Source organism: Filicampus tigris, chromosome 3 (genome assembly GCF_054856515.1).
Source record: "Filicampus tigris isolate MCC_2025a chromosome 3, RoL_Ftig_1.0, whole genome shotgun sequence".
NCBI lineage: Eukaryota > Metazoa > Chordata > Actinopteri > Syngnathiformes > Syngnathidae > Filicampus > Filicampus tigris.
The window spans coordinates 4,774,152-4,796,381 of record NC_141219.1 but is presented as its reverse complement, the minus strand read 5'-3'; the positions used below and the strand labels follow the sequence as shown (position 1 = coordinate 4,796,381).

Here is a 22,230-nt window from a genome sequence, read left to right as displayed (position 1 = left end):
TGGGCATTAACTTCCACAGAAATCTAAAGGAATAATATAATATTTCAAGAAGAAGAAGAAGAAGAAGAAGAAGAAGAAAGAAGAAGAAAGAAGAAGAAGAAGAAGAAGAAGAAGAAGAAGAAGAAGAAGAAGAAGAAGAAGAAGAAGAAGAAGAAGAAGAAGAAGAAGAAGAAGAAGAAGAAGAAGAAGAAGAAGAAGAAGAAGAAGAAGAAGAAGAAGGAGAAGGAGAAGGAGAAGGAGAAGGAGAAGGAGAAGGAGAAGGAGAAGGAGAAGGAGAAGGAGAAGGAGAAGGAGAAGGAGAAGGAGAAGGAGAAGGAGAAGGAGAAGGAGAAGGAGAAAGAGAAGGAGAAGGAGAAGGAGAAGGAGAAGACAAATTCAAAGAAAAAAACATGCATTTATTGAAATGTCTACTTTATTTCAGTTTGCAAGGACTAGGAAACATTTTAATCCAGCAGGATTTGACCTTTGGCAACATTGTGATACGGGATCCTGGTCAAGGTAAACAAAATGTTACCATTTTATTCAAATCGGTTCAGAAGAAGAAGAACTTTGTAGAAGAAAAAAAAGAATAATGTTGCAAGCCCTCCAGCTTTTTTTTTTAAGGCAAAGTGACCTCTGCAAATTCTGCTTATGTTTTTTGTATATTCCCTGAAAATAAAGTTGATTGTCACTTGAAAAATTGTCACTAGGGTTGTCAGAAAAGTTGCAAAACATAGCGACCAAATTTATTAGTTGCTGACTAGTTTTGTAAACTAACTTTTCACAATCATGTCATAGTGACCATAGGCCATGGTCTTCACATTTTAGTGTATGGACGCTCAACTGGTTTGGTGTGGTCATTTATGCTGTAACACTGCGGTTCGCCCACGATCTTCAAAATGACGAAAGCCAGACCCACCGCTGGCCCGGCGCCATATGATCCAGGATATGCAGTATCGTACTCACTTGCATGAGCCAGGACCGCCCCTTCAAAACAGGCTGATTCCAGCAAAACAAGCAATAGAGTGTGCGCTATCGTTCTTGATTCCTCTGGGATTTTTTTTTGGGGGGGGGGGGGATGAAAACATGTCACAGACATGTTATTAGAACAGAAGTATGGTAGAAAATGCTTAACGCGTCTTCTTCAACATTACTGTCATAAAATTGTAAAAGTCATGGTCACGTTTGCGGTTTTATTTATTTATTTATTTATTTATTTTTGCTGACTCATTGTGAAAATGAATTTCCTATTTTGACATCGTGGGAGTCATGCAATCCGTGACAGTGATTTATTTTTGGGCTTGATGAACATAACGGAAGGAAATGTGACACGGCATCATCGCTGACATTGTGCAACTCGTTTTTTTTGTCATTCTCAGAAAGAATGACGAGCCAGAGATGCAGCAATGACTTGCAGAATCGGGCGGCGACGTAAGTAAAATCGAACTGTTAGTATGTCTGCAAATTTAATAATGACTTTTCCATGGCATGCGAAGGATATGACTAATGAAGAGCAGGACAAAGTGAATGGAAGCCAGCCAGAGTAAAACAATGTGAAGTGGGCAACGCGTCGCTGATAAATTCTTAGCAGTTGACTGCCTATTGTTCTTTGCGTTTTCACAAACAACAATTTGATATCACGACAAAACATTATCTGACAGAAGCAAAGGCCTGTATGAACATTTGTTTGTACTTAAAGGAAAAGCTAGTGATGGTCTGTGTCCTGCCTATTGCCTTGGAGCAATAGCTGGAATCTAAATGTATGTATTTTAAAAACTGAAACGGCCATTACAAAACTACTCAGGTGTTGTTGTTTTTTTAAAAAAAAAAAAAAAGCTTTCAATGAATGAAAATAAACAAATTACATTTTTTTTTTTTTTTTTTTTAACCGAGTTGTTGTGTAAACGTCCCCTTAGAACGCATGGCTCGGCATTCCGCGATAAGCGTAGATAAGCGTTTTCCAAGGGTCAGCAGGAAGCGAGTGTGCACAACTCATCAGTTGAACTCACTTTCACACACAATGGAGGAGGTCACTTGAGTTGCCTGCTGATATTTATAGGCGTGCAAAAGAGTTATGGGGTTCAAAAGTTAGGGGTTATGGTTAGGGGGAACTCTTCTTAAATTTGGGTTCAGCATAAAAGGTAGTATATGCCAACTATGCATCCATTTTCAACACAGCTTATCCCGTACGGGGTCACGGGGGGGTCCTGGAGCCGCTACCAGCTGACAGTGGGTGAGAGGCGGGCTACAACCTGAACTGGTCGCCAGTCAGATGCAGGACACATATAGAGACAAACAACCGTTGACACCCACGTCCACACCGTTACTGAGTGGGAACCAGTCTCACGTTGCCCACACACAAGTCAGGCGAGTGTAGCGCTACACCATCGGCGGCCGAGTACGCGAACTAATCATTGAATATTGTTGCAAGCCTTCAGTTGTGTCGAGCAGATTTTTTATGAGTTCTGTAAATTCCGATTGCCTCGGAGGTTGGGAAGGAAATTGAGTGAGATTTGTGATCGAGGGGCCGCTGACAGTGATCCCTTGTTTTGAAATAGAGATTTTTTTTGTCATAGCTCACTGCTCGCATGGGTTGTTTTGTCCAAGCTAAGCTACATTTACAATTGACTTAAAGACAAGAGGGTGAGAGCGAGCCAAGCAGGTGCTGACAGTGGTTACTGTGGCTCAGCTTTAGAAAACAGGCGAGCCGCGATTGGTCGTTCCCTGAGCCCTGGGTAGTTGGGATGTCATTTTCAGTCGACAGAAATGACAAAATGGCCGCCCCCCCGAGATGGCTAAAAATGGATGGATTTTGCTGCTTAAAGAGGGAAGTCAACGCAAACAATTTTTTTTTCAAGAATATGTTCTATGCAAGCCCACTAGTGGAAACAGGGCATTCTGATAAATATTGAATTTGTGGAATAAGTGTTAATCCACTCATTTTGGGATTCCGGGGGCGGCCATTTTGTCTTCTGTCGACTGAAAATGACATCACAACTGCTCACAATGACCAATCACGGCTCGGATTCAGAAAACAGGTTAATTGTGATGTCATTTTCAGTCGATAGAAGTGACAAAATTGCCGCCCCCAGAGATGGCTAAAAACGAGTGCGTTTTTTCTGCTTAATTTATATTCCACAAACTCAAAATTAATCAGAATGCCGTGTTTCAACTAGTGGGCCTGCTGGGAACATATTCTTGAAAAAAATATGTTTGGGTTGATTTTCCCCTTAAAGAATTTATGGAGTTACGGGACTTGTTTTAGAGGAATTCTTCACATTGTGTTGACAATACTATTGGTAAAATGCTTGAGCACAGCACCAAGAAAGGTCCTGCTGTGTAAGCCCCTCCCTCCCGATTCCCATAGCGTGCTAGCGGCTCGTAGAAAAGTTCCTCTTTACAATATGTGTGTGACTAAGATCAATAAACATTCCTCCCTCCCTCTGGCTGTCTGCTAGTTAAGAGAAGTCCAATGCCTTTCATGCCTCTGTGTTCTCCTCCTCTCCCAATCTGCTCAGCACAGGAAACCCGCACCCCGCCTCGCACCCTGACCGGACAGGAAGCAGTGTTGTCCCAGAGTGCTTGGAAACGGCCAGTGCGATATCAATGGTGGAAGTTTATCTTGGGGAGTTTTTATTTTAATCTGCCGCTTTCAGGCGTGCGGCTGGGTAACGGTGGCCAAATTGCACAGGGCCAACGTGCCTGGGGGCCCGGGCGGGGCCGCCGCCTTTACACGCGATGCCATACCATCCCGAGAAGCCCCACCACCACCAACCCACCCAGCCACAAACAAGGGAAAACAGGGTGGGCCCTTCAGGAATGTTCTTGTGATATCTTCCATTGATCTGTGTGGGAGAACGCGACGGGAGATCTCCAGAGTTCAAGTGGCAGTGGTGTTCTCAAGTCCAAGTGAATGCCATGAGAGCTAAACTGCCTTCAGTAAGAGGTACAGTTTTTCCATGCTTCCCTGCATCGGGATATTATAATAGATACACTGTATGGGTAAATATAGGCCCACCTGCATATTAAACTTACACCTATATATTAAACCACCTACCTTGTGAGGGCCTGCTAGCGATTTTACTCAGCTGAATACTCCATAAGGGGAGTGATGTTGACAAAAATTAAAACGGTTTTGAACCATATACATCAATCGGACATTATAAAAAAAAAAAAGATATTTTTATTTAATATGGCTAATAGTCTTTAATAATATCAGTAATAATTAAATAAAGCAAAATGACGTGTCATTCAATTTTTTTGTAAAGATGAAAATGCCAATATCAGTTCAGTCATAGTCATTGTGGATGGAAAGCATGTGTTTCCAGTTAGGTTTTTCAATTTTAACCCAAAAATAATGAATTGACTTTTCATTGTTTCAGCAAAATATTGACAAACGTCCAATTTACAGATGCATGCTATTCATTGGATCATGTTATGCTTACTGGACATTGCTCTTGCTGTGCAAAAAACATACCTCAATTTTTTTTTTTTGTATGGAAAAATAAAACAATAACATGACTTTTCTTTGCATTTTGGATAGGAATGCAAAAGACGTAAAAGATTTTCATTAGAGATCAATGTTATGTTCATTAGATAATGCTAGTGCTATCCGAAAAAAAGATGTGCAGCCCACATTTTGTTTATTAGCGCAAAAATACAACAAAAACGGCTAAGCATTAGTTTCACTAACCCGAAATTTTATATTTACAGTATACCACAGTAGCGTGTTTTTAATATTGATGCTGTCCAAACAAGCTTGTATTTCCATAATGGTAATTGACCTTTTTTTTTTTTTTTTTAACCCGAAAACACAAATGTCATACAATTTGGAGATACGTTTTCATGTTCCAGCAGTGTTATGTACATTGTACTGTGTTGCTTTTATGTTGATGATGTCCCACCAAACATGTACAGTGGTACCTTGATTTATGAGTTAATTTTTTTTCCGCAGCTCATAACTCCATTTACTCGTACATGAAATCAATTTTCCCTACTGAAACTAAATGAATGCGTTTTACCTTCATATTTTCTTTTGTGTTTTTTGAGAATGAAAAGAAGTAAACTTGTTTTATCAAGAGTAAATATTGTATGTATTAGATAAGAGGCATGGTCTAGTGAGTGACGTCAGGAGCATGGTTGGCCCTGCAGCAGTATTCTCATTTTGTTGAATATTTCAATTTTTATCTCCAGAAATAAAATCATAATTAAACTGTCTCATGTTCAAAATGAAAAAAAAGGGATATTGGAGATGCATGTTTTTGGGGTGTTATATAATGACATTAAAATCATAGTTTTGTTATTAGCTTTGGTAAAAAAAAAAAATACATTTGGCAACGTGCTGTTCACTGGACAATTTGTTTGAGATTTGTCTTCTATTTTAATCTGAAGCACAATGAAAATAATGTTATTTTTCAGAGAGTGAATCAAATCAATATGCACACAAATTGGAGATGCTTGACACGCTTTTTTGAAGGACAGCGACAATACCCACACCTGAATGAACGATGTTCCAGAAGGTGCTCGTGCTTCTCTTTTGTGATTTTTGCTGGGCTTTGTCTAAGCTGAAGCTGCCAGTTGATGGACGTGTTTGACTTGGACCGCCGCCTGCTTCCTTTTTGCATGTGCCGATGCACGGCGCGACAAAACATTTCCGAGCCAACGATGACATTGTTGCTTGTGCTAATAACGTCGCTGGCCACTCTGTTCACAGGTGAGCGTGCCAACTCGACACCCCCCTCCCTCTTCCTCCCCACACTCGTCTGTGTTTGGAGGCACATTTGGGTCACTTAGAAAAATGACTGTCCCCCCCTCCCCCCCAAAAAAAAGTTGTTATGGTTTTAGGTTAGTTGGGTACTTTTTTTTTTCTCCTTTTCACACGTTGCGTGACAGTCCACAGCATCTTAGCTGTCACAATGACAAGTTGCGTGCGACTTTACCTCCCCAGCTCCTGGTTAGCGTGAGAGCTCAGGGCTGAAGGCCAGGTTTTTCCAGTTTTTCTTTTCTTTTTTTTTTTTTTTTGCCCTCACTTCATTTCACTTTGTTTGCGTGCTTACATTTACAGTATGTACACTTTACCAAATAGGTCACATGGATTGGTATGGCGGTGACACTCGTGGTTGTGTCACAATCTAATTTTCGATTGTTTTGTCTCTTTCGACGAGGAATTTGCTTTTTATGTTCTGATACTAAACAAGCTTCAGAACCTTTTTTTTCCCCAGAAATGTCCCCGCCCCCAATCATTAACTTGCATTAACTTCTACAGAAATAATAGAAAAAAACTTCTTTTTTTCCCCCCTTCCAGATAACATGAAAAAAAAGAGTTCTGCCTCTCAGCATTGCACACCATCCAGATCTTTTCTCTTGTAAAGTTGTACAGGTGACTCGAGGCACCCTCGGCAAAATAATTCAAGCTTGGAACAACATTTGGATAAATCTGTGCTTCTGTACCATAAACAGGGAAATGGCCACGATGTCTTTGGCTACGTTTAGCGCAGGGGTCACCAACGTGGTGCGCGCGGGCATCAGGTAGCCCCCAAGGACCAGGTGAGTAGCCCATGGGCCTGTTCCTAAAGTTGCTCACCATTGATGGGACATTGTGATTATCCAGGAATGTTGTAGAAGTGATTATGTGAAAATATAAACAGTGGCAGGTATTTACAGAGGTAATGTTGCATATTAAAATGTATGTGTCCTAATTATTATGAGAAATAATTAACATGCTCAGTGTATTCATGGAAATGAAAATTCTGAAGTGTGTATCTAACTGGTAGCCCTTCCCATAATCGGTACCCAAGAAGTAGCTCTCAGTTTCAGAAAAGGTTGGTGACCCCTGGTTTAGCGCAATTGACTCTGGGATTGCCTTGAACAGGTCTCCTGTCTTGTCATTTTGAAAATGTGATTTTTCTCCTGTTGTCTGTCTCTTAGCAGGAATTAAATAAACTCTCTTGCCGCTATTTTTGAAAAGCGGCCAATAGAGGGGTCAGAAATGTCACTGACTTGGCAACACTGACTATGCTTTTGTCAACTATCGTTTCTGTTCACAGCCATGCTGTTAGTGTAAGCAATGCGCGTTATCACGTGCAACAAAAAGCAAGCTGCAAAAAAAAAAAGTTTTTTTATGAGTTTATTTTAAATCTGAACAAAATGGTTTCCACTGTATGAAAGTCCATGACAACAACACTGTTACTGTTTTGTGAGCGGTTGACTTTTGACTGCCTCTTAAGGAACCTGCGTGCCTTACATAACCTAGCACACATATACGCGATAAGTGTGTGGCACGCCACTGCAGGTCCAAGGTTTGCATGATGCATGTCAATGTGAACAAGGTGACGAGGTGGAAAGCGGAGAAACGGATTGCAAAACTGACACACTCCGCCAACATTTACACCGCCGACGCTCGCAACACGGATTCTTCTTTAGAATGATTCGGTGAAGCAAACTCAGAGAATACAAAACAAAATATTAATTGCCACGCCATTAAATTATTCAAAACAAGTAGAGTACTTGCTATGATTTAGAGCAGGGTTGTCGACTGCTCCCAGTCCCACCCTGGGACCCGACATATTCCCAAACCACTTAAAGTGAAAGTCAACCCAAACATATTTTTTAAGAATATGTTCTATGCAAGCCCATTAATAGAAACAAGGCATTCTGATAAATCCTGCGTTTTGGAATCAGAGTTAATCCAACTGTTTTTAGCTATCTCTGGGGGCAGCCATTTTGTCACTTTTGTCGGCTGAAAATGACATCACAGCTGCTCAGCGCTCAGGTAACGACCAATCACAGCTGAGCCGTGATTGGTCGTTACCTGAGCTCTGAGAAGTTGTGATGTCATTTTCAGTTGACAGCAGTGACAAAATGGCCGCCCCCTGAGATGGCTAAAAACGAGTGGATTTTGCTGCTTAACTCATATTCCACAAACGCAATATTAATCGGAATGCCGTGTTTCAACTGGTGGGCTGGGAAAATATGGGTTAGGTTAGGTTGACTTTCACCTTTCAGTAGAAGGCAAACTTGGCTATACTTCACCTTCAAAAATATTTGACAAATCGTTTGAAAAAAATTCACCATGTGACCTATAGTAGGTGTGTCAAAATTCTTTTGTGTTGCGGGCCACATCGCAGTTCTGGTTTTCCTCAGATAACCGTTGTGAACCCATATAAATGTATGATTGACCTATATTATTATATATACTCAGAAAATTCATGCTTAACAAGCTTTTGAATCAGAAGCCAGTGAATAATTGTTTTTTTTCAACTATTTTTCAATTTATTTTGAAGGACAATTGGTAACAAAAATACTTGCAATATCCCTGTGTTGTTAAAAGTAAAGAAAATTTGCAAGAAACATGAAGTCAACGCACATAATTTGCCTTCGTGGCACCGCTGGGGTTAATTCCTTCTTTTTCAGAGATGCTGTTTATGTATGTTGGTGCATTAATTACAGAGTAAACAGGATGAGGAGTAAGGTGACAGCCATGGGAAGCAGTGATTGCATGCGCACAAGATTGGCACTGATACAGCATCACCAGAAACTGCAGAAACAGCTCTACAAATGGACAACAATGGGTACGGATGGCTGCAACGTCAAGATAAGTACTAAGGTGTACAACATTTACATGTTAATAAGAAAAAAAAAATCTGACAAACAAGCACAAATTTGAAAAGTAATAAATACAACTGTACTGAAAGTGAACTCATGATAATCCAACATTGCTTTTTTGGGGCCCAACAAAATTGGATTTCCACACCAACACTCAAACTGGAGCTGCAATCAAGACTGTGAGCATAAACTCATGAAGTCTGCTTGGATGAGAGGTAAAACATCTTCTAAGGTAAACAGAACAGTCCAGTTGCGATCGATGATTAGTTATGGGCAACTTAAATGCTGGTCGGGGCCACAATTTTTCATCAGTGCTACGCGGTGGCCTCATAGAGCTGCGCACTTGCTAACTATACGAATGGCAGAAATGCCACTTTAATTACGGGCAAAATATGTGCATGTCTGTTTGTTTGGTTTCGGGGGATTTTTTGTACCAAGGAACATCGCAATATTTTAATATTGTTCACGCTTTCCCCAGTCAAAGATGGCAACAAATTGCTGAACGGCAAACCAACTTTAGGTGCAAAAACTCATTTTGTCCATTTTTTTTTCCCATAAAAATCATTCATTCATTCATTCATTATCCATACCGCTCCTCCTCACAAGGGTCGCGGGGCGTGCTGGAGCCTATCCCAGCTGTCTTTGGGCAGTAGGCGGGGGACACCCTGAATTGGTTGCCAGCCAATCGCAGGGCACACAGAGACAGACATTCGCACTCACAATCACACCTAGGGGCAATTTAGACAGTCCAATCAACTTACCATGCATGTTTTTGGAATGTGGGAGGAAACCGGAGTACCCGGAGGAAACCCACGCAGGCACGGGGAGAACATGCAAACTCCACACAGGGAGGCCGGAGCCGGGATCGAACCCACGACCTCTGAACTGTGAGGCGGACGTGCTAACCAGTCGACCACCGTGCCGCCCATAAAAATCAATTCACTCAAATATTTTAATATGTTTGTCCTGCATGTGACTCAAAATCCTCAGACGAATAACCAGCCCCACTCACCTGGATGAGAACAAGGCATTTCACCCTGCTTGGTATTTTTTCCATTATAAGGACGTTAATTATTATTGTTTGAGCGTGTTTAGGGTTCGTTGTTGTCTATTGAATGTGTATCTGAATTCAAATTTGGGTTCAATTTGTGTTGCGCATTGTTAATGAAACCATGACAGTGTAATGGTGAGCTACTGTATGTAAGATGCCAAACTCAGATTAAGGCAATTATTATCTTTTTCCTCACCGGGATATGGTAGCGGGCCTTTCCTGTTACTTACATAAGAAACTCCTTTTTTGGAAGTGTTCTTTTCAGTGACAACTGCATTCCAGTCTTCTTCTCTAGTGGAGTTGAACCCCTGCAAATTAGCAAGTAACATCTGCCATCTAGCGGTGAAAAGTGTTATTGCCACTAACACTGATCAGGTGTGGTAGAGGAAGCATTTTATCATTCTTGGGCCACTGGTAACCCATCCCTGATTTAAAACAATGATCGCAAATGCAACATGATATAATCAACGCGTCGACTATTTGGTCCAAACCCTTATGGTGACTCTCTCCGTCAAGTCTCACACCAGAGAAGATGACAATAAACTGTGCCCTGATAACTCAACGTGCTGTCCTCCAGCGTCTTCTTGACATTGGCTGTAATGGCAGCACCGTTCGGAATGCATGCCTGTGAAAGTCCAACTTGGCCCGCGTCCAACCATCATGTGTGAGCTGTCAGCTCTCGTCATTGTGGGACCGCGTCCAAGCGCAAGTTTATTTTAGCTCCACTGCATACTCACGACCGCACGCTGTAGCTCGCTGACGGATGGCTTTATATTTGAACATTTTGAATGCTGGGTTGTGTGCAAAATTCAAAGGCAACTCGGACGCCGTTTCGGCGACATGTTGGTGAATTTAATGCAATTCCTCCCGCTTTGTTGTCTTGAAAGCAATGTTATTGTCCAATAAGTATTTCATGCACATGGCGCTGACATCATCTCATTATCCGATGATGGGATGCCATGTTGCTGTGTGAAACCTCACACTGTTGTGGCAATATTTTATCTTTTATGCGTTCTGTCTATAAGGCTCCAATGAAGCCTTTTTTGCAGCTTCTCTACGTAAAATAGGCCACTGACAACTGTATTTTGCCCTTTCTACAAGTAATTGCTTTGAAGGAAGTATGCTGAAGTTCTATGGTGCATCTCGACTGGAGACAAGCATTGTATGGTGGGTAGGTTTAGTCTGGGTTGTCAGGGGAAGTTACGGAGAGTCTTGCCTCATGTGCACGTGCACTTCCATTGCATTCTTTCAAAATCAAATAATCTCTAAGTTGTTTAAGGGTGATATTCAGATGCGGGCATTCCGTTTGACTGATGGACCTGTCCGTCTATCCGTCACCGACGGACGCCCGTTTTGCTGACATCAGACGATAGAAGTAAAACTTAAAAAAAAGAAAAAGATGGACTAAGCACAGACAGAAGTGGATTTTTATCCGTCTGTGTAATCATCACTAACCTGGTTAAGACCGAAGGATTGAAGGATGCCCGTTAGCTGACAAGAGACGGAAACGCGACCCAGACTGCATTGACAGTACATGTACAGCAGGTGGCGGTATGCACCAAAGAGAGAATCATGAGTTAGTCAGGCTGACTAAGAAGTAATAAAGTAGCTTTAAAACCCGTTTGAAGACACATTTCTATTCTTTGGCGTTTGATCCGACGTGAGACTGACAGTTTTCGGCTGTTTTTCGGTGTCTATTTTATATTGTGTTAATTTATTGCTTTCACTTGTTGTATTATGGCGATTTTGTTGTTGTATCTAAAGTGCTTTGTTACAGCTGTAGCTGTTGTGAAATGCGCTAAACAAATACAATTGTATTGTACTGTATTGTATTGTATAATGGATGGATTTTTCATCTGTTGGGCCTTTTTTTTTCCGGATTAACGGACTGGCGGACCTTTGATGTTTTCTAACGGAAGCGCGGTTGAATTAACATGACGGACTGACCGACAGATAATTACAGTTTGGTCTAGCTTGAAAAAATGACAGACTGACGGTAAACGGACAGGTACCCAGGCTGCTGACGGATGAGGTATGACGAACCGGCCAACTTGAGTAAAATGCCCACCTTTGGAAATATGATAGGATGAGTTTGAAATTCAATTCAATTGCTTGGGGATTATACTTTGTAGTTTGTGCTATGTTTACTGTTTAAACTTTTAGGATAAGGAACTGTGAACATTTTCAGGGGGGCGTCAGACACACGCAGCATGTTACCGTTGCTTCTTTTAGGGCTCAGAATCGGCTATTATATGCTATCTCCATGTGAAAGAGGCCAAAAAATAGAGCCAAAGCGGTGTCGTGTGAACGGCCTCTCAGAGGCTCACCTGTCAGAATACTTGAGCGGCAATTAGAGCACACGGTCGCAACTCCCACTTCCTGCTGGTCCAACACTCCAGGCAGCCGCTTGCATGACAAGAGGCGGCTTGACTCTTCCTGTCGCGCCCTCAACAGTATTTACGGGGCAAAACAATAGTGGCAGGGAACAGGGTCAAAATGGGGGGGCCACGTGTGCTCATGTAATTGTCTTGTGCGTGTTTGCGTGATCGCGAGCGTGATGAGGCGTGATGGTGTGCACACAACTGGCGAGGCCATCAGGTTCTTGGCGAGGGAGCTGAGAGGTCCGCGGGGGGCCATTATGGACTTAACAGGCTCCCGGCAGCTTTATTTATCAAAGACATCCTAAGTCAGGCAGTTCCCTGCAGCTTGACTTTCATTACCCTGCTAATGTGCCGCTAGCGGGGCAGCACGGGGGGGATTAGTGACGGGTCTCTTTAAATGGTCGCCAGTTTGCACAGAAACAAAACGGTGTCATTCATAAAAGACAGGCATTATGTTCCTTGTGTAGTGTAATCTATTTTTGGAAAATGTGTGAGAACCTAGTAGGTGGATAATGGCTTCTTAAATCAAGCCAAACATATATTTTTCAAGAATAATTTCTGTACAGGCCCACTCGTTGAAACGCAGCATTCTGATTAATATTGCATTTGTGGAATATGAGTTAAGCAGCAAAATAGACCCGTTTTTAGCCATCTAAGAATGTTGTCACTTCTGTCGACTGAAAATGACATCACAGGCCCGCCACGGCTCAGATAACGACCAATCACAGCTCACCTGTTTTCTGAAGCTGAGCCATGATTGGTCGTTATCTGAGCCCTGAGCAACTGTGATGTCATTTTCAGTCGACAGAAGTGACAAAATGGTCGCCCCCTGAGATGGCTTGATTTTTGCTGCTTAACTCATATTCCACAAAAGCAATATTAATCAGAATGTCTTTTTTCAACTAGTGGGCCTGCATGGAAGATATTCTTGAAAAAAATATGTTTGTGTTGACGTCCGCTTTAGAACCACTTAAGAGATTGAGCCTCAGTTCTTTGAATGACCTTCAAAAGTCAAAAGTGTAGGTTAATTGATTTTTGAAGCAATCAATAGCCTACAGACACTCACAAAATCTTGAACTTTACTTCGGGTGGTGGGTGGAAAAGAGACAATGTATAGCACAGGAGTGCTTTAGTAGTTCTGAGGCAAACCTCCAAATTGAACAGCCAGGCTTGATTTTTAGTAGAGTCACTTGAGAATAGAAAAAAATTGACTTTACAAATCCAGATTGAGTAAAAACAAAATTGTAGATTAAGCACACTATTTTTTTCAACTCTGGTCCTTGAGGGTCCCTATCCAGCATGTTTTAGATGTCTCCCACCTCCAACACACCGGATTCAAATGATCAGCTCATCAGCAAGCTCTCAGAAATCATTAAACAATCGTGATCATTTGAATCCGGTGTGTTGGAGGATGGAGGAATCTAAAACATGCTGGATAGGGGCCTTCCAGGACCTGAGTTCTACACCTCTGAACCAGAGTATCATGTGGCATTCTACGAATTTTCAATCGTCAATGACGTCAATGAGGTCCGCGGTCGAACGTGCGCTATTCTAGTTGTGTTAGTAATGTATCTCAAAAAAGAAAAAAAAAAGCTAAATTGGGGTCAGTAATCATGAGATAAATCCCTTGAAAGCCTTTGCTGCTCTGCTCCTTGAACCATTGTTGCCAAGTGCTGTGGTCAAGGATACTTGAGGACAACCAGGGGGAGGCACTTTGAGCCCTCACTGTTTGGGCAGCTGGAGTGTGGGATATACTGTAAGTCATTCATGAGCCCGCTTGGTCTCTGACATGCAAGCGGTTAACGTCTTGGCATTAGCATCAAGCCTTATTTGGCTATTTGTGTCTGTACACGCAAAAGAGTATTCGGATAGCACAGGTTGCCGCGGCTCTCGGCATTCTCGCCGTTGCGTGACTGCTCCCAAGCACCACAAACACGCACTGAGCAGTGACGGAGCCAGAACGTAGCTAATGGGTGGGCCTGGAAAAATCAGCGTGGGCCTGAATAGTTCTCTCACTGAGCACAATCCTCCTGTCCTGGCACATCGTATATTCAAATAAAATGACATACTGAATAATATGAAGTTCAGAGCGTCCTTAGACAACCACAATTACGCCATTCTTGATATCCAATTACACACAACAAAACGAAAATTAAAAAGATAATTTAAAAATAATTTAAATATATATATATTTTTTCATGAATCTCACTGGGTGGGCAGTCTGTCAATCTGGGTGAGCTTGTGCACACCCAGGCCCACCCATGGCTCCGCCCCTGGCACTGAATAACGTAACGGACACTCAGAACTACACAATGACTGTTCACCAAAAGTATGAATACTGAAATAATGACTATTTCTTCTTAATTTACACACACATTTACTTACTCAGTGTGAAATCTCAGGCTGTTTAATTGAACGCAACGCTGACTCCGAGGAAAGTGACCATGACTTATGGTGATGTACGGATGTCAACAGGTGAATACATGGGTTTGTTGTACCTTCTGCCATCTAGTGGAAGAGTGTTTAATTGTTCTGCTGGAATACTGTAAAAACACGGACACATATATACTGTAAATAGTGTAAATGATAAATAATAATTTTTGGGGAAAAAATCTGTGTCAAAGTCTTGGTTTTTGAAAGGTTGTCTGTGAAGCCTCTTGCGGGAAGTGCTCAGAAGTGGCTTGACGGTGCATATAAGTCCCACTTGGGATCGAGTGCCTCATTTGGGCCTGCCTTGTATTTCTTAAGGCCACTGATCTTGCCTTTTGTTGAGCAGAAAGAAGAAGAGTGTGTCCTCCAGGACTGGGAACAAAATCTACTCGTGACGAGGAAGGGGGCTTTTTCAACTAGGAATCAGTTCGTTGTCTTACAAGTATCGACCTGAGAAGCTGCGTGGGTGTCTACCTGTTTCTTATCTTAGAGGTCATGTTTCAGGGTTATTTCCTCTGCATGGTGCAATATGATATGACGGCATTTTATACCTAAGTTACAGATTCAGTCTCTGGAATTTTTATAAACATCATCATTGGAAACAAGGGTGGTTGTTCTTCAATTTGGATACGCCTATCTAAACTTGGCCACATCTGAATTGGTTCACTTGAACCATGTAGTGTAAATTCATAAATGTATGTATAACTTGAGTGATCATCTATCAGGTGAGATTAGGTTAACTTGCAAAAATATCACATGGAAAATGCTATGTGATCATCCAAGTCATCAAACTTCAATGGCAGGATAGGTGTCAGGCAAGTGGACATTATAACAGGTAGATTACATAGATTTTGTTCATGGGCTGTCCCACTTGATTTAGGGGGAATTACACCCTGGACTTCTGTTTTTGCACTTGAAATCAGCACAATTTTTCAGACTGACGTCAAGACCACCTTTGATGGGTCTCATGGAATCAGCTGAATTTTATTTATTATAAATTATTTTTGGCTGAGCAATAAACCAATATCAGTATAAATCATGATAGTTACATGATCGATTTCAACAGAAAATACGCTTGATAGAATGTTTGAATGAAAATCGGTAAGAAAATGTAGATGCCAAACGGCAAGGAATTCTGTGGGATCTGTTAGATTTGTGTCACAATTACAAGCTCTTAGCCACACCTTTTATTGATGACCAATTGCATGTAGGTTGACCAGTGTCCTATAAGTGGACATTACCACAGGTAGATGACGTCAATAAAAACCATTACAAACATAAAATTGTGTACTTACTGTACTAAAATCACAAACGCTCCACAGACTTGAAGCTCTGGGTGGGAATGTGCTCATGCAGGAACTAACCATTATAGACAAAGGCTGTCCTCTAGTGGATAAACCATAACGTAACCCCGTTCCACACTTCAGGAAGTTATTAACTGCAAATAAATGTTTTTGAGTACCTGAAAATTGATGCACTCTACATAAAATTACAGTAATTCCTAAATGTCATATGTCATATTTATGTTAGGGCCTTTCCCTTTGGAATGACCCTCTGTTAAATGTTAGACAGGCCCAGGTCTGTCCATCTTCAAAACTCTTCTAAAGACAAGTTTTTTTCTTTGGCTTTTGACCCAACATGAGACTTAATATTGTTCTATTTTTTCCTGATTCTGTATTTGTGTAAGTATTAATTGATTGATAAATTGATTGATAAATTGATTGATTGATTGATTGATTGATTGATTGATTGGTCGATTGATTGATTGATCGATCCATTGATTGATTGATTATCCTAATGGGGGTTGTGGGCGAGCTCAGCTGTCTCAGCTGTCTATGGGCAGTGGGCAGGGTACACCGTGAACTGGTTGCCAGCCAATCGCGGTGAATTGATTACTTGATTAATTCATGAATTAAATACATGTATTTGTTAATAATTATTAATTGACAGAACGTGTATTTATTAATTTGTGTTATTAATTTACTGTTTTCACAGTGTTTCTTGTATAATGGAATTTTACTCATGTCCAGCACATGCATCAATGGTTGTTTTAAAGTGCCATATAAATAATGTTAAGTTTAGTTTTTTTTTAAATTTTGTCCTATGGAGGTAAGATCAGGAGATGTATTTGTCAACCGTGCGCTTATGAAGCCCTTTGAGACTCTTGTGATTGAGGGCTATACAAATACATTTGACTTGACTTGAAATGACTTGTGCAATTATGTTATATGATATGTAATTGAAATGGAAGCCCATTCCCGACAGTAACATAATTAAAAAAAAAAAAAAAACTTTTCTTACAAAAAATGAATGATTTAAAAAAAAAAAAATTCTGGGGGAATGAGCTTCCATAAATTCGTCACCAAGAAGGAGGGAAAAGAGGAACTAAATGGTGCTTAAGATCTATTTGTTATTTCAAATAATATCTAGAATCACTTTAACAGGGGCTGGCAGGAAATAATTTTTTTCATTTCTGGAAGACCCATATCCCTGACAATGGGGCTACAAGTCAACCATCGGTTGATAGTCGCCTGTTGTGTCGGCCGCCATTTTGGCCGCTGGGTTGTGCTCGCCGATCGTGAAGCCGAGCAAGCTGCCAATCGTCTAGCTGCGCATGCGCGGAGACCATTTCCTCTCGGCAAGCAGAAGGCCCCTCTCTCTTGTTGCCGTGCCCCACACACGCACACAGATATACAAATAAACACACATGATCGACAGGGCGCAAACTAGCGTCAAGTCCACGCAGCGTTTTTGGGATTGTCGACAATTCAAACCGCAGCAGCCGAACCTGGATGCTCCCCGCCGCAGTCGCCCCCATGGACCACCGTCGCTAGTTTGCCGCAGCCCGCTTGGTCGACGCTTTTTCTCGGGGTGAGTTAGCCTCTTTTAGCTTCTCTGTCTCTGTGGGGGACTGTTTTCGTCTCGTTTTGCTTGATTTCGCTCGTCGTGGCATTGGCGGCTAACGGGACAAAGACAAAACCACCAAGCTGCCGTTTACTTTCTTTCAAACATAGTAATGTTGTGGTTATTGTTTTATTAGCTGCACACTGCTAACGTATAACCAGCGCCAGCACTTTACCGTTAGCTGCTAGCCCAACACAAATTGTAATTGCATCAACGGAGACGGTCACACACGCTCTCTCCCTCTCTCGCTAACGTACTATTTTCTAAAAACAATGCATTTAAATGAGACGACCTTTGCGTTGGCGTTTGGTAACAGCGCCCGCTGCTAGTTTTGAACCGGAGGACACCCACTAAGATGCGTCCCCGATTCCATTATCGGACGGGCGGAAGGCTTTTGTGGTCAACCCACCAGATGCGTTTGACAGGATATTTGTTGCATTCGTTTGGATAGAACGACTACACTATGGGTAGAAACTGGCGGATGCACCATTTTTTTAAGTTAGGCTTTGTGTGTAGTGCCACAATTGACGGAAGCAGTAAATACGGCCGCTGTTTTATTTTTAAACCCGCTGCTTAATTGCGTAATTTTTGCATTCGAGGGACTAAGTCCGAGTCGTGTCCGACGACAGACACCTTGAATTTACCCACCTTGTTTAATCGCCCAAATCCTACCCCCGAAGGTACAGATGCATATTTCAAAACACGTGCAAATGATCTGATTGTTAGTTTTATCCGAAACATTGCCATCTCGCATATAGATGACATTCGATGCTGTTAAATATTTAAATAGATCTACGCTGCAGCTTTTTGGCCTTGTTTGCCAGTCGCTTCCTGTCCTGCGTGCGCTTTCAAGCCATGATACGCACATACCTTTGCAAGCCAGGGCACGACCACCAAGGGCTTCAGCAGCCTTCTTAGCTTCAACCTCAAGTGAGGAGGGGCAGATCTGTCTCGCTCAACTCATTTTTGTAGTCTTGACTCGCACGAGTATGGAAGGAAATCAGCACTAATGTACTGTAACCGTAACATGCATATACTACTTTTTGGGCAGCTAAACTGCCGTGGCTAGCTCCAGAGGCTATTATAGCGGTATACATCTTTATTCTTGTCAAAGGGCACAAATGGAAGATCGAAATCAAAAGTCAAGAATCGTTCAAAGCTTGGGTCTACGTAAGTGGTGCGCAGGTGCGCATACATTCTTGATCAGTGCACCAGATTTAAGTATGTCACTGTGCATTTTTGTACCAAATATTTTGTATTGTCTTTAATATTTTACGGAGCAGTGGACGGGGCTCGATTAGCTACACTTCTGACAATTATTGTTCTTACCAAAGGACGAGTAAAAACTGAGACGTGTTGCTAATTGCTGAGCTAAGAAAAGTCATGAGCACGGAGCTGCCGGAAAAGATATCAAGAGGAAGACAAGAGGAAGGGCAGTTGGTGTTAGAGTGGAGGATGCACAAGATAGACTTTGATGGAAAAGGATGACGCGCTGTGGCGACCCCTAACAGGACAAGCCGGAAGGTAAAGACAAAGAAGACAGAAGTAATATTACCATAAAGGCTTAAATAATACAATATAAAGATACAAAATTTGAAATAGTTATTGAAATTCATCGTATTATATCATGAACATATAGGCCCAGTTCCTGTTCTGGCGAATGCTTACACTGGCCTCAAAGGATCTAATATAGGACTGTGCTTCACGCTACTTTTTCCAGGTCGTCACATTTGCGCCATGTTCATCTGTCGAGTCTTATACCTGAAATTCTGTGCTCTTCCGCCAGCGTGATTGACGTGCAGGAAGTGGGGCGTTCAAAAGGCCTCGCCCGAACACATTTCAAAGGGAAATGTATGGTTGCGAAGTCACCTTTATTAATGTTTGTTTGACAGTTTGGATTCAAGCTTTGTTTCCTGCTCTGCTGCACTGCACAGACCTCATTGTCATGCGGAGGGGAGGCTTCTTGCAAACAAGGTGCATCCACTCGCTGTCTATCACGCTTCCGTTGCCTGGTCACCTTTGAAACGCGTAGTACGGCAACAAGCGTGTAAAATGGGACTGGCGTTTTCAAAAGAGGTTCACGTAAGGCGAACAGATCCGTTTAATGTGCATGCTGGGCCAACAGTTGGCGATGTCACTTTGGAAAGACATGCTTTGGGTATGTGTGTCATCTCAGGTCAAACCGTCTTTTGAATACCTGTTGTCTGCAATTATGTGTGAAGTCGTTGCTCACCGATGAAAACCTTGAACAGTGGACCCTTGCGTTTTCACGGTTTGGCATTTGCAGATTCGCATATGCCGTTTTTTTTTCTCCCCCTTTGCAACCTATCCCCAGTTATTTCCTGAGAATATCCGTAGTTTTATTGTTTTGTGCTTAGGGTAAAGTTGCATTGCATTGTATGTATATAATATGTTTTGTTGATGATAGAAAGTAACAAGCAGAAATTACGTCTATTTGCGTCATGACATCTGTGTGTCTCCGCTTATATCAGGTTATTCAAATGCGGGAGTAACTCTATCCACTCACACACCTGTAAACGGATTATTCGGAATTTTTCAGGAATCAGAATTTAGATCTTAACTCAGATAGCTGTGCGCTATGCGGCCGTGTCCAGCGAGCGAGCGCCGTAACTTTGCTCAAATAAATGACCACTCGACTCAGTACAACTCTTACAATTAAATTATATTATGCATGATAACCCTATTAAAAACCCACCGATGGAGCCACGGCGTACAAGTAGAGGAGTTCTTGTCTTTGACATGCTAGCGTTAGTTAGCCTTATCCGACACCGGCATCGCACTCAAGTAAAATCAAGCAAGTAAAATATGAATGGACTACGGCAATAATGAGTCCGCTAAAAAGATAAAGTAGTCCTAAGACGGTAGGTCAACGATGATGTATGCACTGCGAGAGAGTATTCGTTCACTTGCATTGGATGAACATTGAATGAAGGCTAATATATGTGTCAACAACTGCTTTGGGGTAGACCTAATGCAAATAAGCTTTTACAATGCACTGATGGATTACACTCCATAACGATGTACAAAAAACAGTTAACTGTTATTTAAAGAAAAGGTTGAAAACAAAATCAATAATTGTCAATATTGACTGATATGAAATACTTAGATTGTGACAGTTTTTCAAACATTTCTCAGCCCTTCTAAGCACATTATCTTTAAAATGGAGTTTATTTCATCTTTATATCGACCAGTTTATTTCACTCTTTCATAGTTACATTGACCTCTTATTAAAGGTTAAGTATTATGTTCAAATAAAATAACCTAAATGTATTTTTCCTTCGGGTCATTGTTTTCAATAGTTAAAAAAAAAAAAAGGAAAAAAATTCAATATATATCGATGTCGACAAATATGAAACACTTATATCGTGATATAGTTTTCAGTCATATCGCCCAGCCCTAGTTTGGATAACCCTAATTTGAATTATTTTTGGATCTAATCCGAACTTCTCTATTAATTTTTATTCTCCCAAACCAGTATGACCAAACCTATGAGCTTTAATGGTGCGGTTGTCGTGCTGGCCGGAAATGTACTAGCCGTTCGGTCAAATTCACATATTTTTCCTGACATTCCCGATGGCCAACCCGCCCCTGACTGCGTTTGTAATGACATAATTCGGGGACGGCTCAGGAATTAAGACGTTAGAGCCAACCACCAAATATGTGTTTAAAATGCAAAATCCGATCCGATACAGCCCATCAGATCGGTCAAACGCCTAGTTTAAATCTACTGTCATTCCGCATGAGGCGGCCATGAAGTAAATAAATGCCAAATGTGTCCACGCAGAGCGATATGGGCCGCCGTGCAGAGTACGTCTTTCACCGTCTGAGATGTCCTGTTGCTGCTATAGCATTATGGCCTGCACAAAATGATAAATATCTGCTCCGGCGGTGATTAAAGGCACAGCGGACACGGCATCGAGAACAGGCCAAAGGCACGACGGGTGGAAGAGAAAAACAAAAACCCAAAGTGAACGCGTTCTTTGTGTTGAGGTCAGCAGACTTTGGCTGGGCTTCAAATGGGCGTTGAGCGTGCCACAGAGGATCCATTACCCCCCTGCTGAGCACCTAAGCCGGACTGGGCTCTGCTCCACTCGGCTTTCAGGGAGACCGTTCAAAGCGCAGAGTCGATGTATCTGAAGACTTTTCCGCCACTTGATTAGCCAACTCTCCCTTTCGGTTATCAGTCAGGGTGTGACATGAATAGAGCGACATTTACAATGACAACAGACGGAAGAAGGTATGACTGTGACTGAACGGTAAACTGACAAAGCTTTCTAAAGGGTAGTACACCAGGCCTGACTCAAAATCCAATTGGTAAAATGCTGTCCGAATTTCAAGCTGAATTTATTTATTTTTTTAAGTTTAAGGCTTAGTTGATTTACACTACAAGTTCCCGAGTCTGATTAAATACCTTTATCTGATATATCTTTTACTTTATCTAGAAGTGACACACCTCCGATAGGGCTGTTGACATTCGCAAAAGACGGACAACCTGCATGTGCAGATGCCCAAATCTCGCATAAATAACTCCGCAAGCGTCAAGCCATCCACACCAGGCAGTGACAACACAGAAGCAAAGTAAACAATAATACAGAAGATGAATAATACAAATATGAAACATTACAGAGAATTTAGCTGCAAATTTGCAAATCATTGTATTCTGTTTTTGTTGTTTATTTTTGCAATATTTTACTCAACATACCAACTTCCCATCAGCTGGAATTGGGGGTTGTAGTTTGTGTTCCAAACAAGTTTCATCCAGATCTGACCCTGATTTGAACACTGTGCTTTGTGTGTATGTTAACTAACCAGTGTGTATGCCAGCTAACCAGTTACACTTGAACCAATTTGGCAGCCATT

General features: G+C 41.7%; 1 protein-coding gene and 1 long non-coding RNA gene across 3 annotated transcripts in view; both read left to right on the top strand.

Moving 5' to 3' along the window:
* Positions 1-230: 230 nt before the first annotated feature.
* On the top strand, positions 231-5,188 carry LOC147149632 (uncharacterized). Its single transcript, XR_015086026.1, has 3 exons — positions 231-498; positions 1,359-1,410; positions 3,498-5,188. It is a non-coding gene; the product is annotated as an uncharacterized LOC147149632 (long non-coding RNA).
* A 3,463-nt stretch (positions 5,189-8,651) lies between these two features.
* cskl (c-src tyrosine kinase-like) overlaps positions 8,652-22,230 on the top strand; it is a 42,713-nt gene continuing 29,134 nt past the window's right edge. The window contains exon 1 of one of the 2 annotated variants that reach the window (XM_086024757.1): positions 8,652-8,798. The gene's annotated coding sequence lies outside the window, so the exon portion shown is untranslated. Of the gene's footprint in view, positions 8,799-17,006; positions 17,317-22,230 lie in introns of those variants that run through there. The other variant, XM_086024756.1, reaches the window with a different exon arrangement.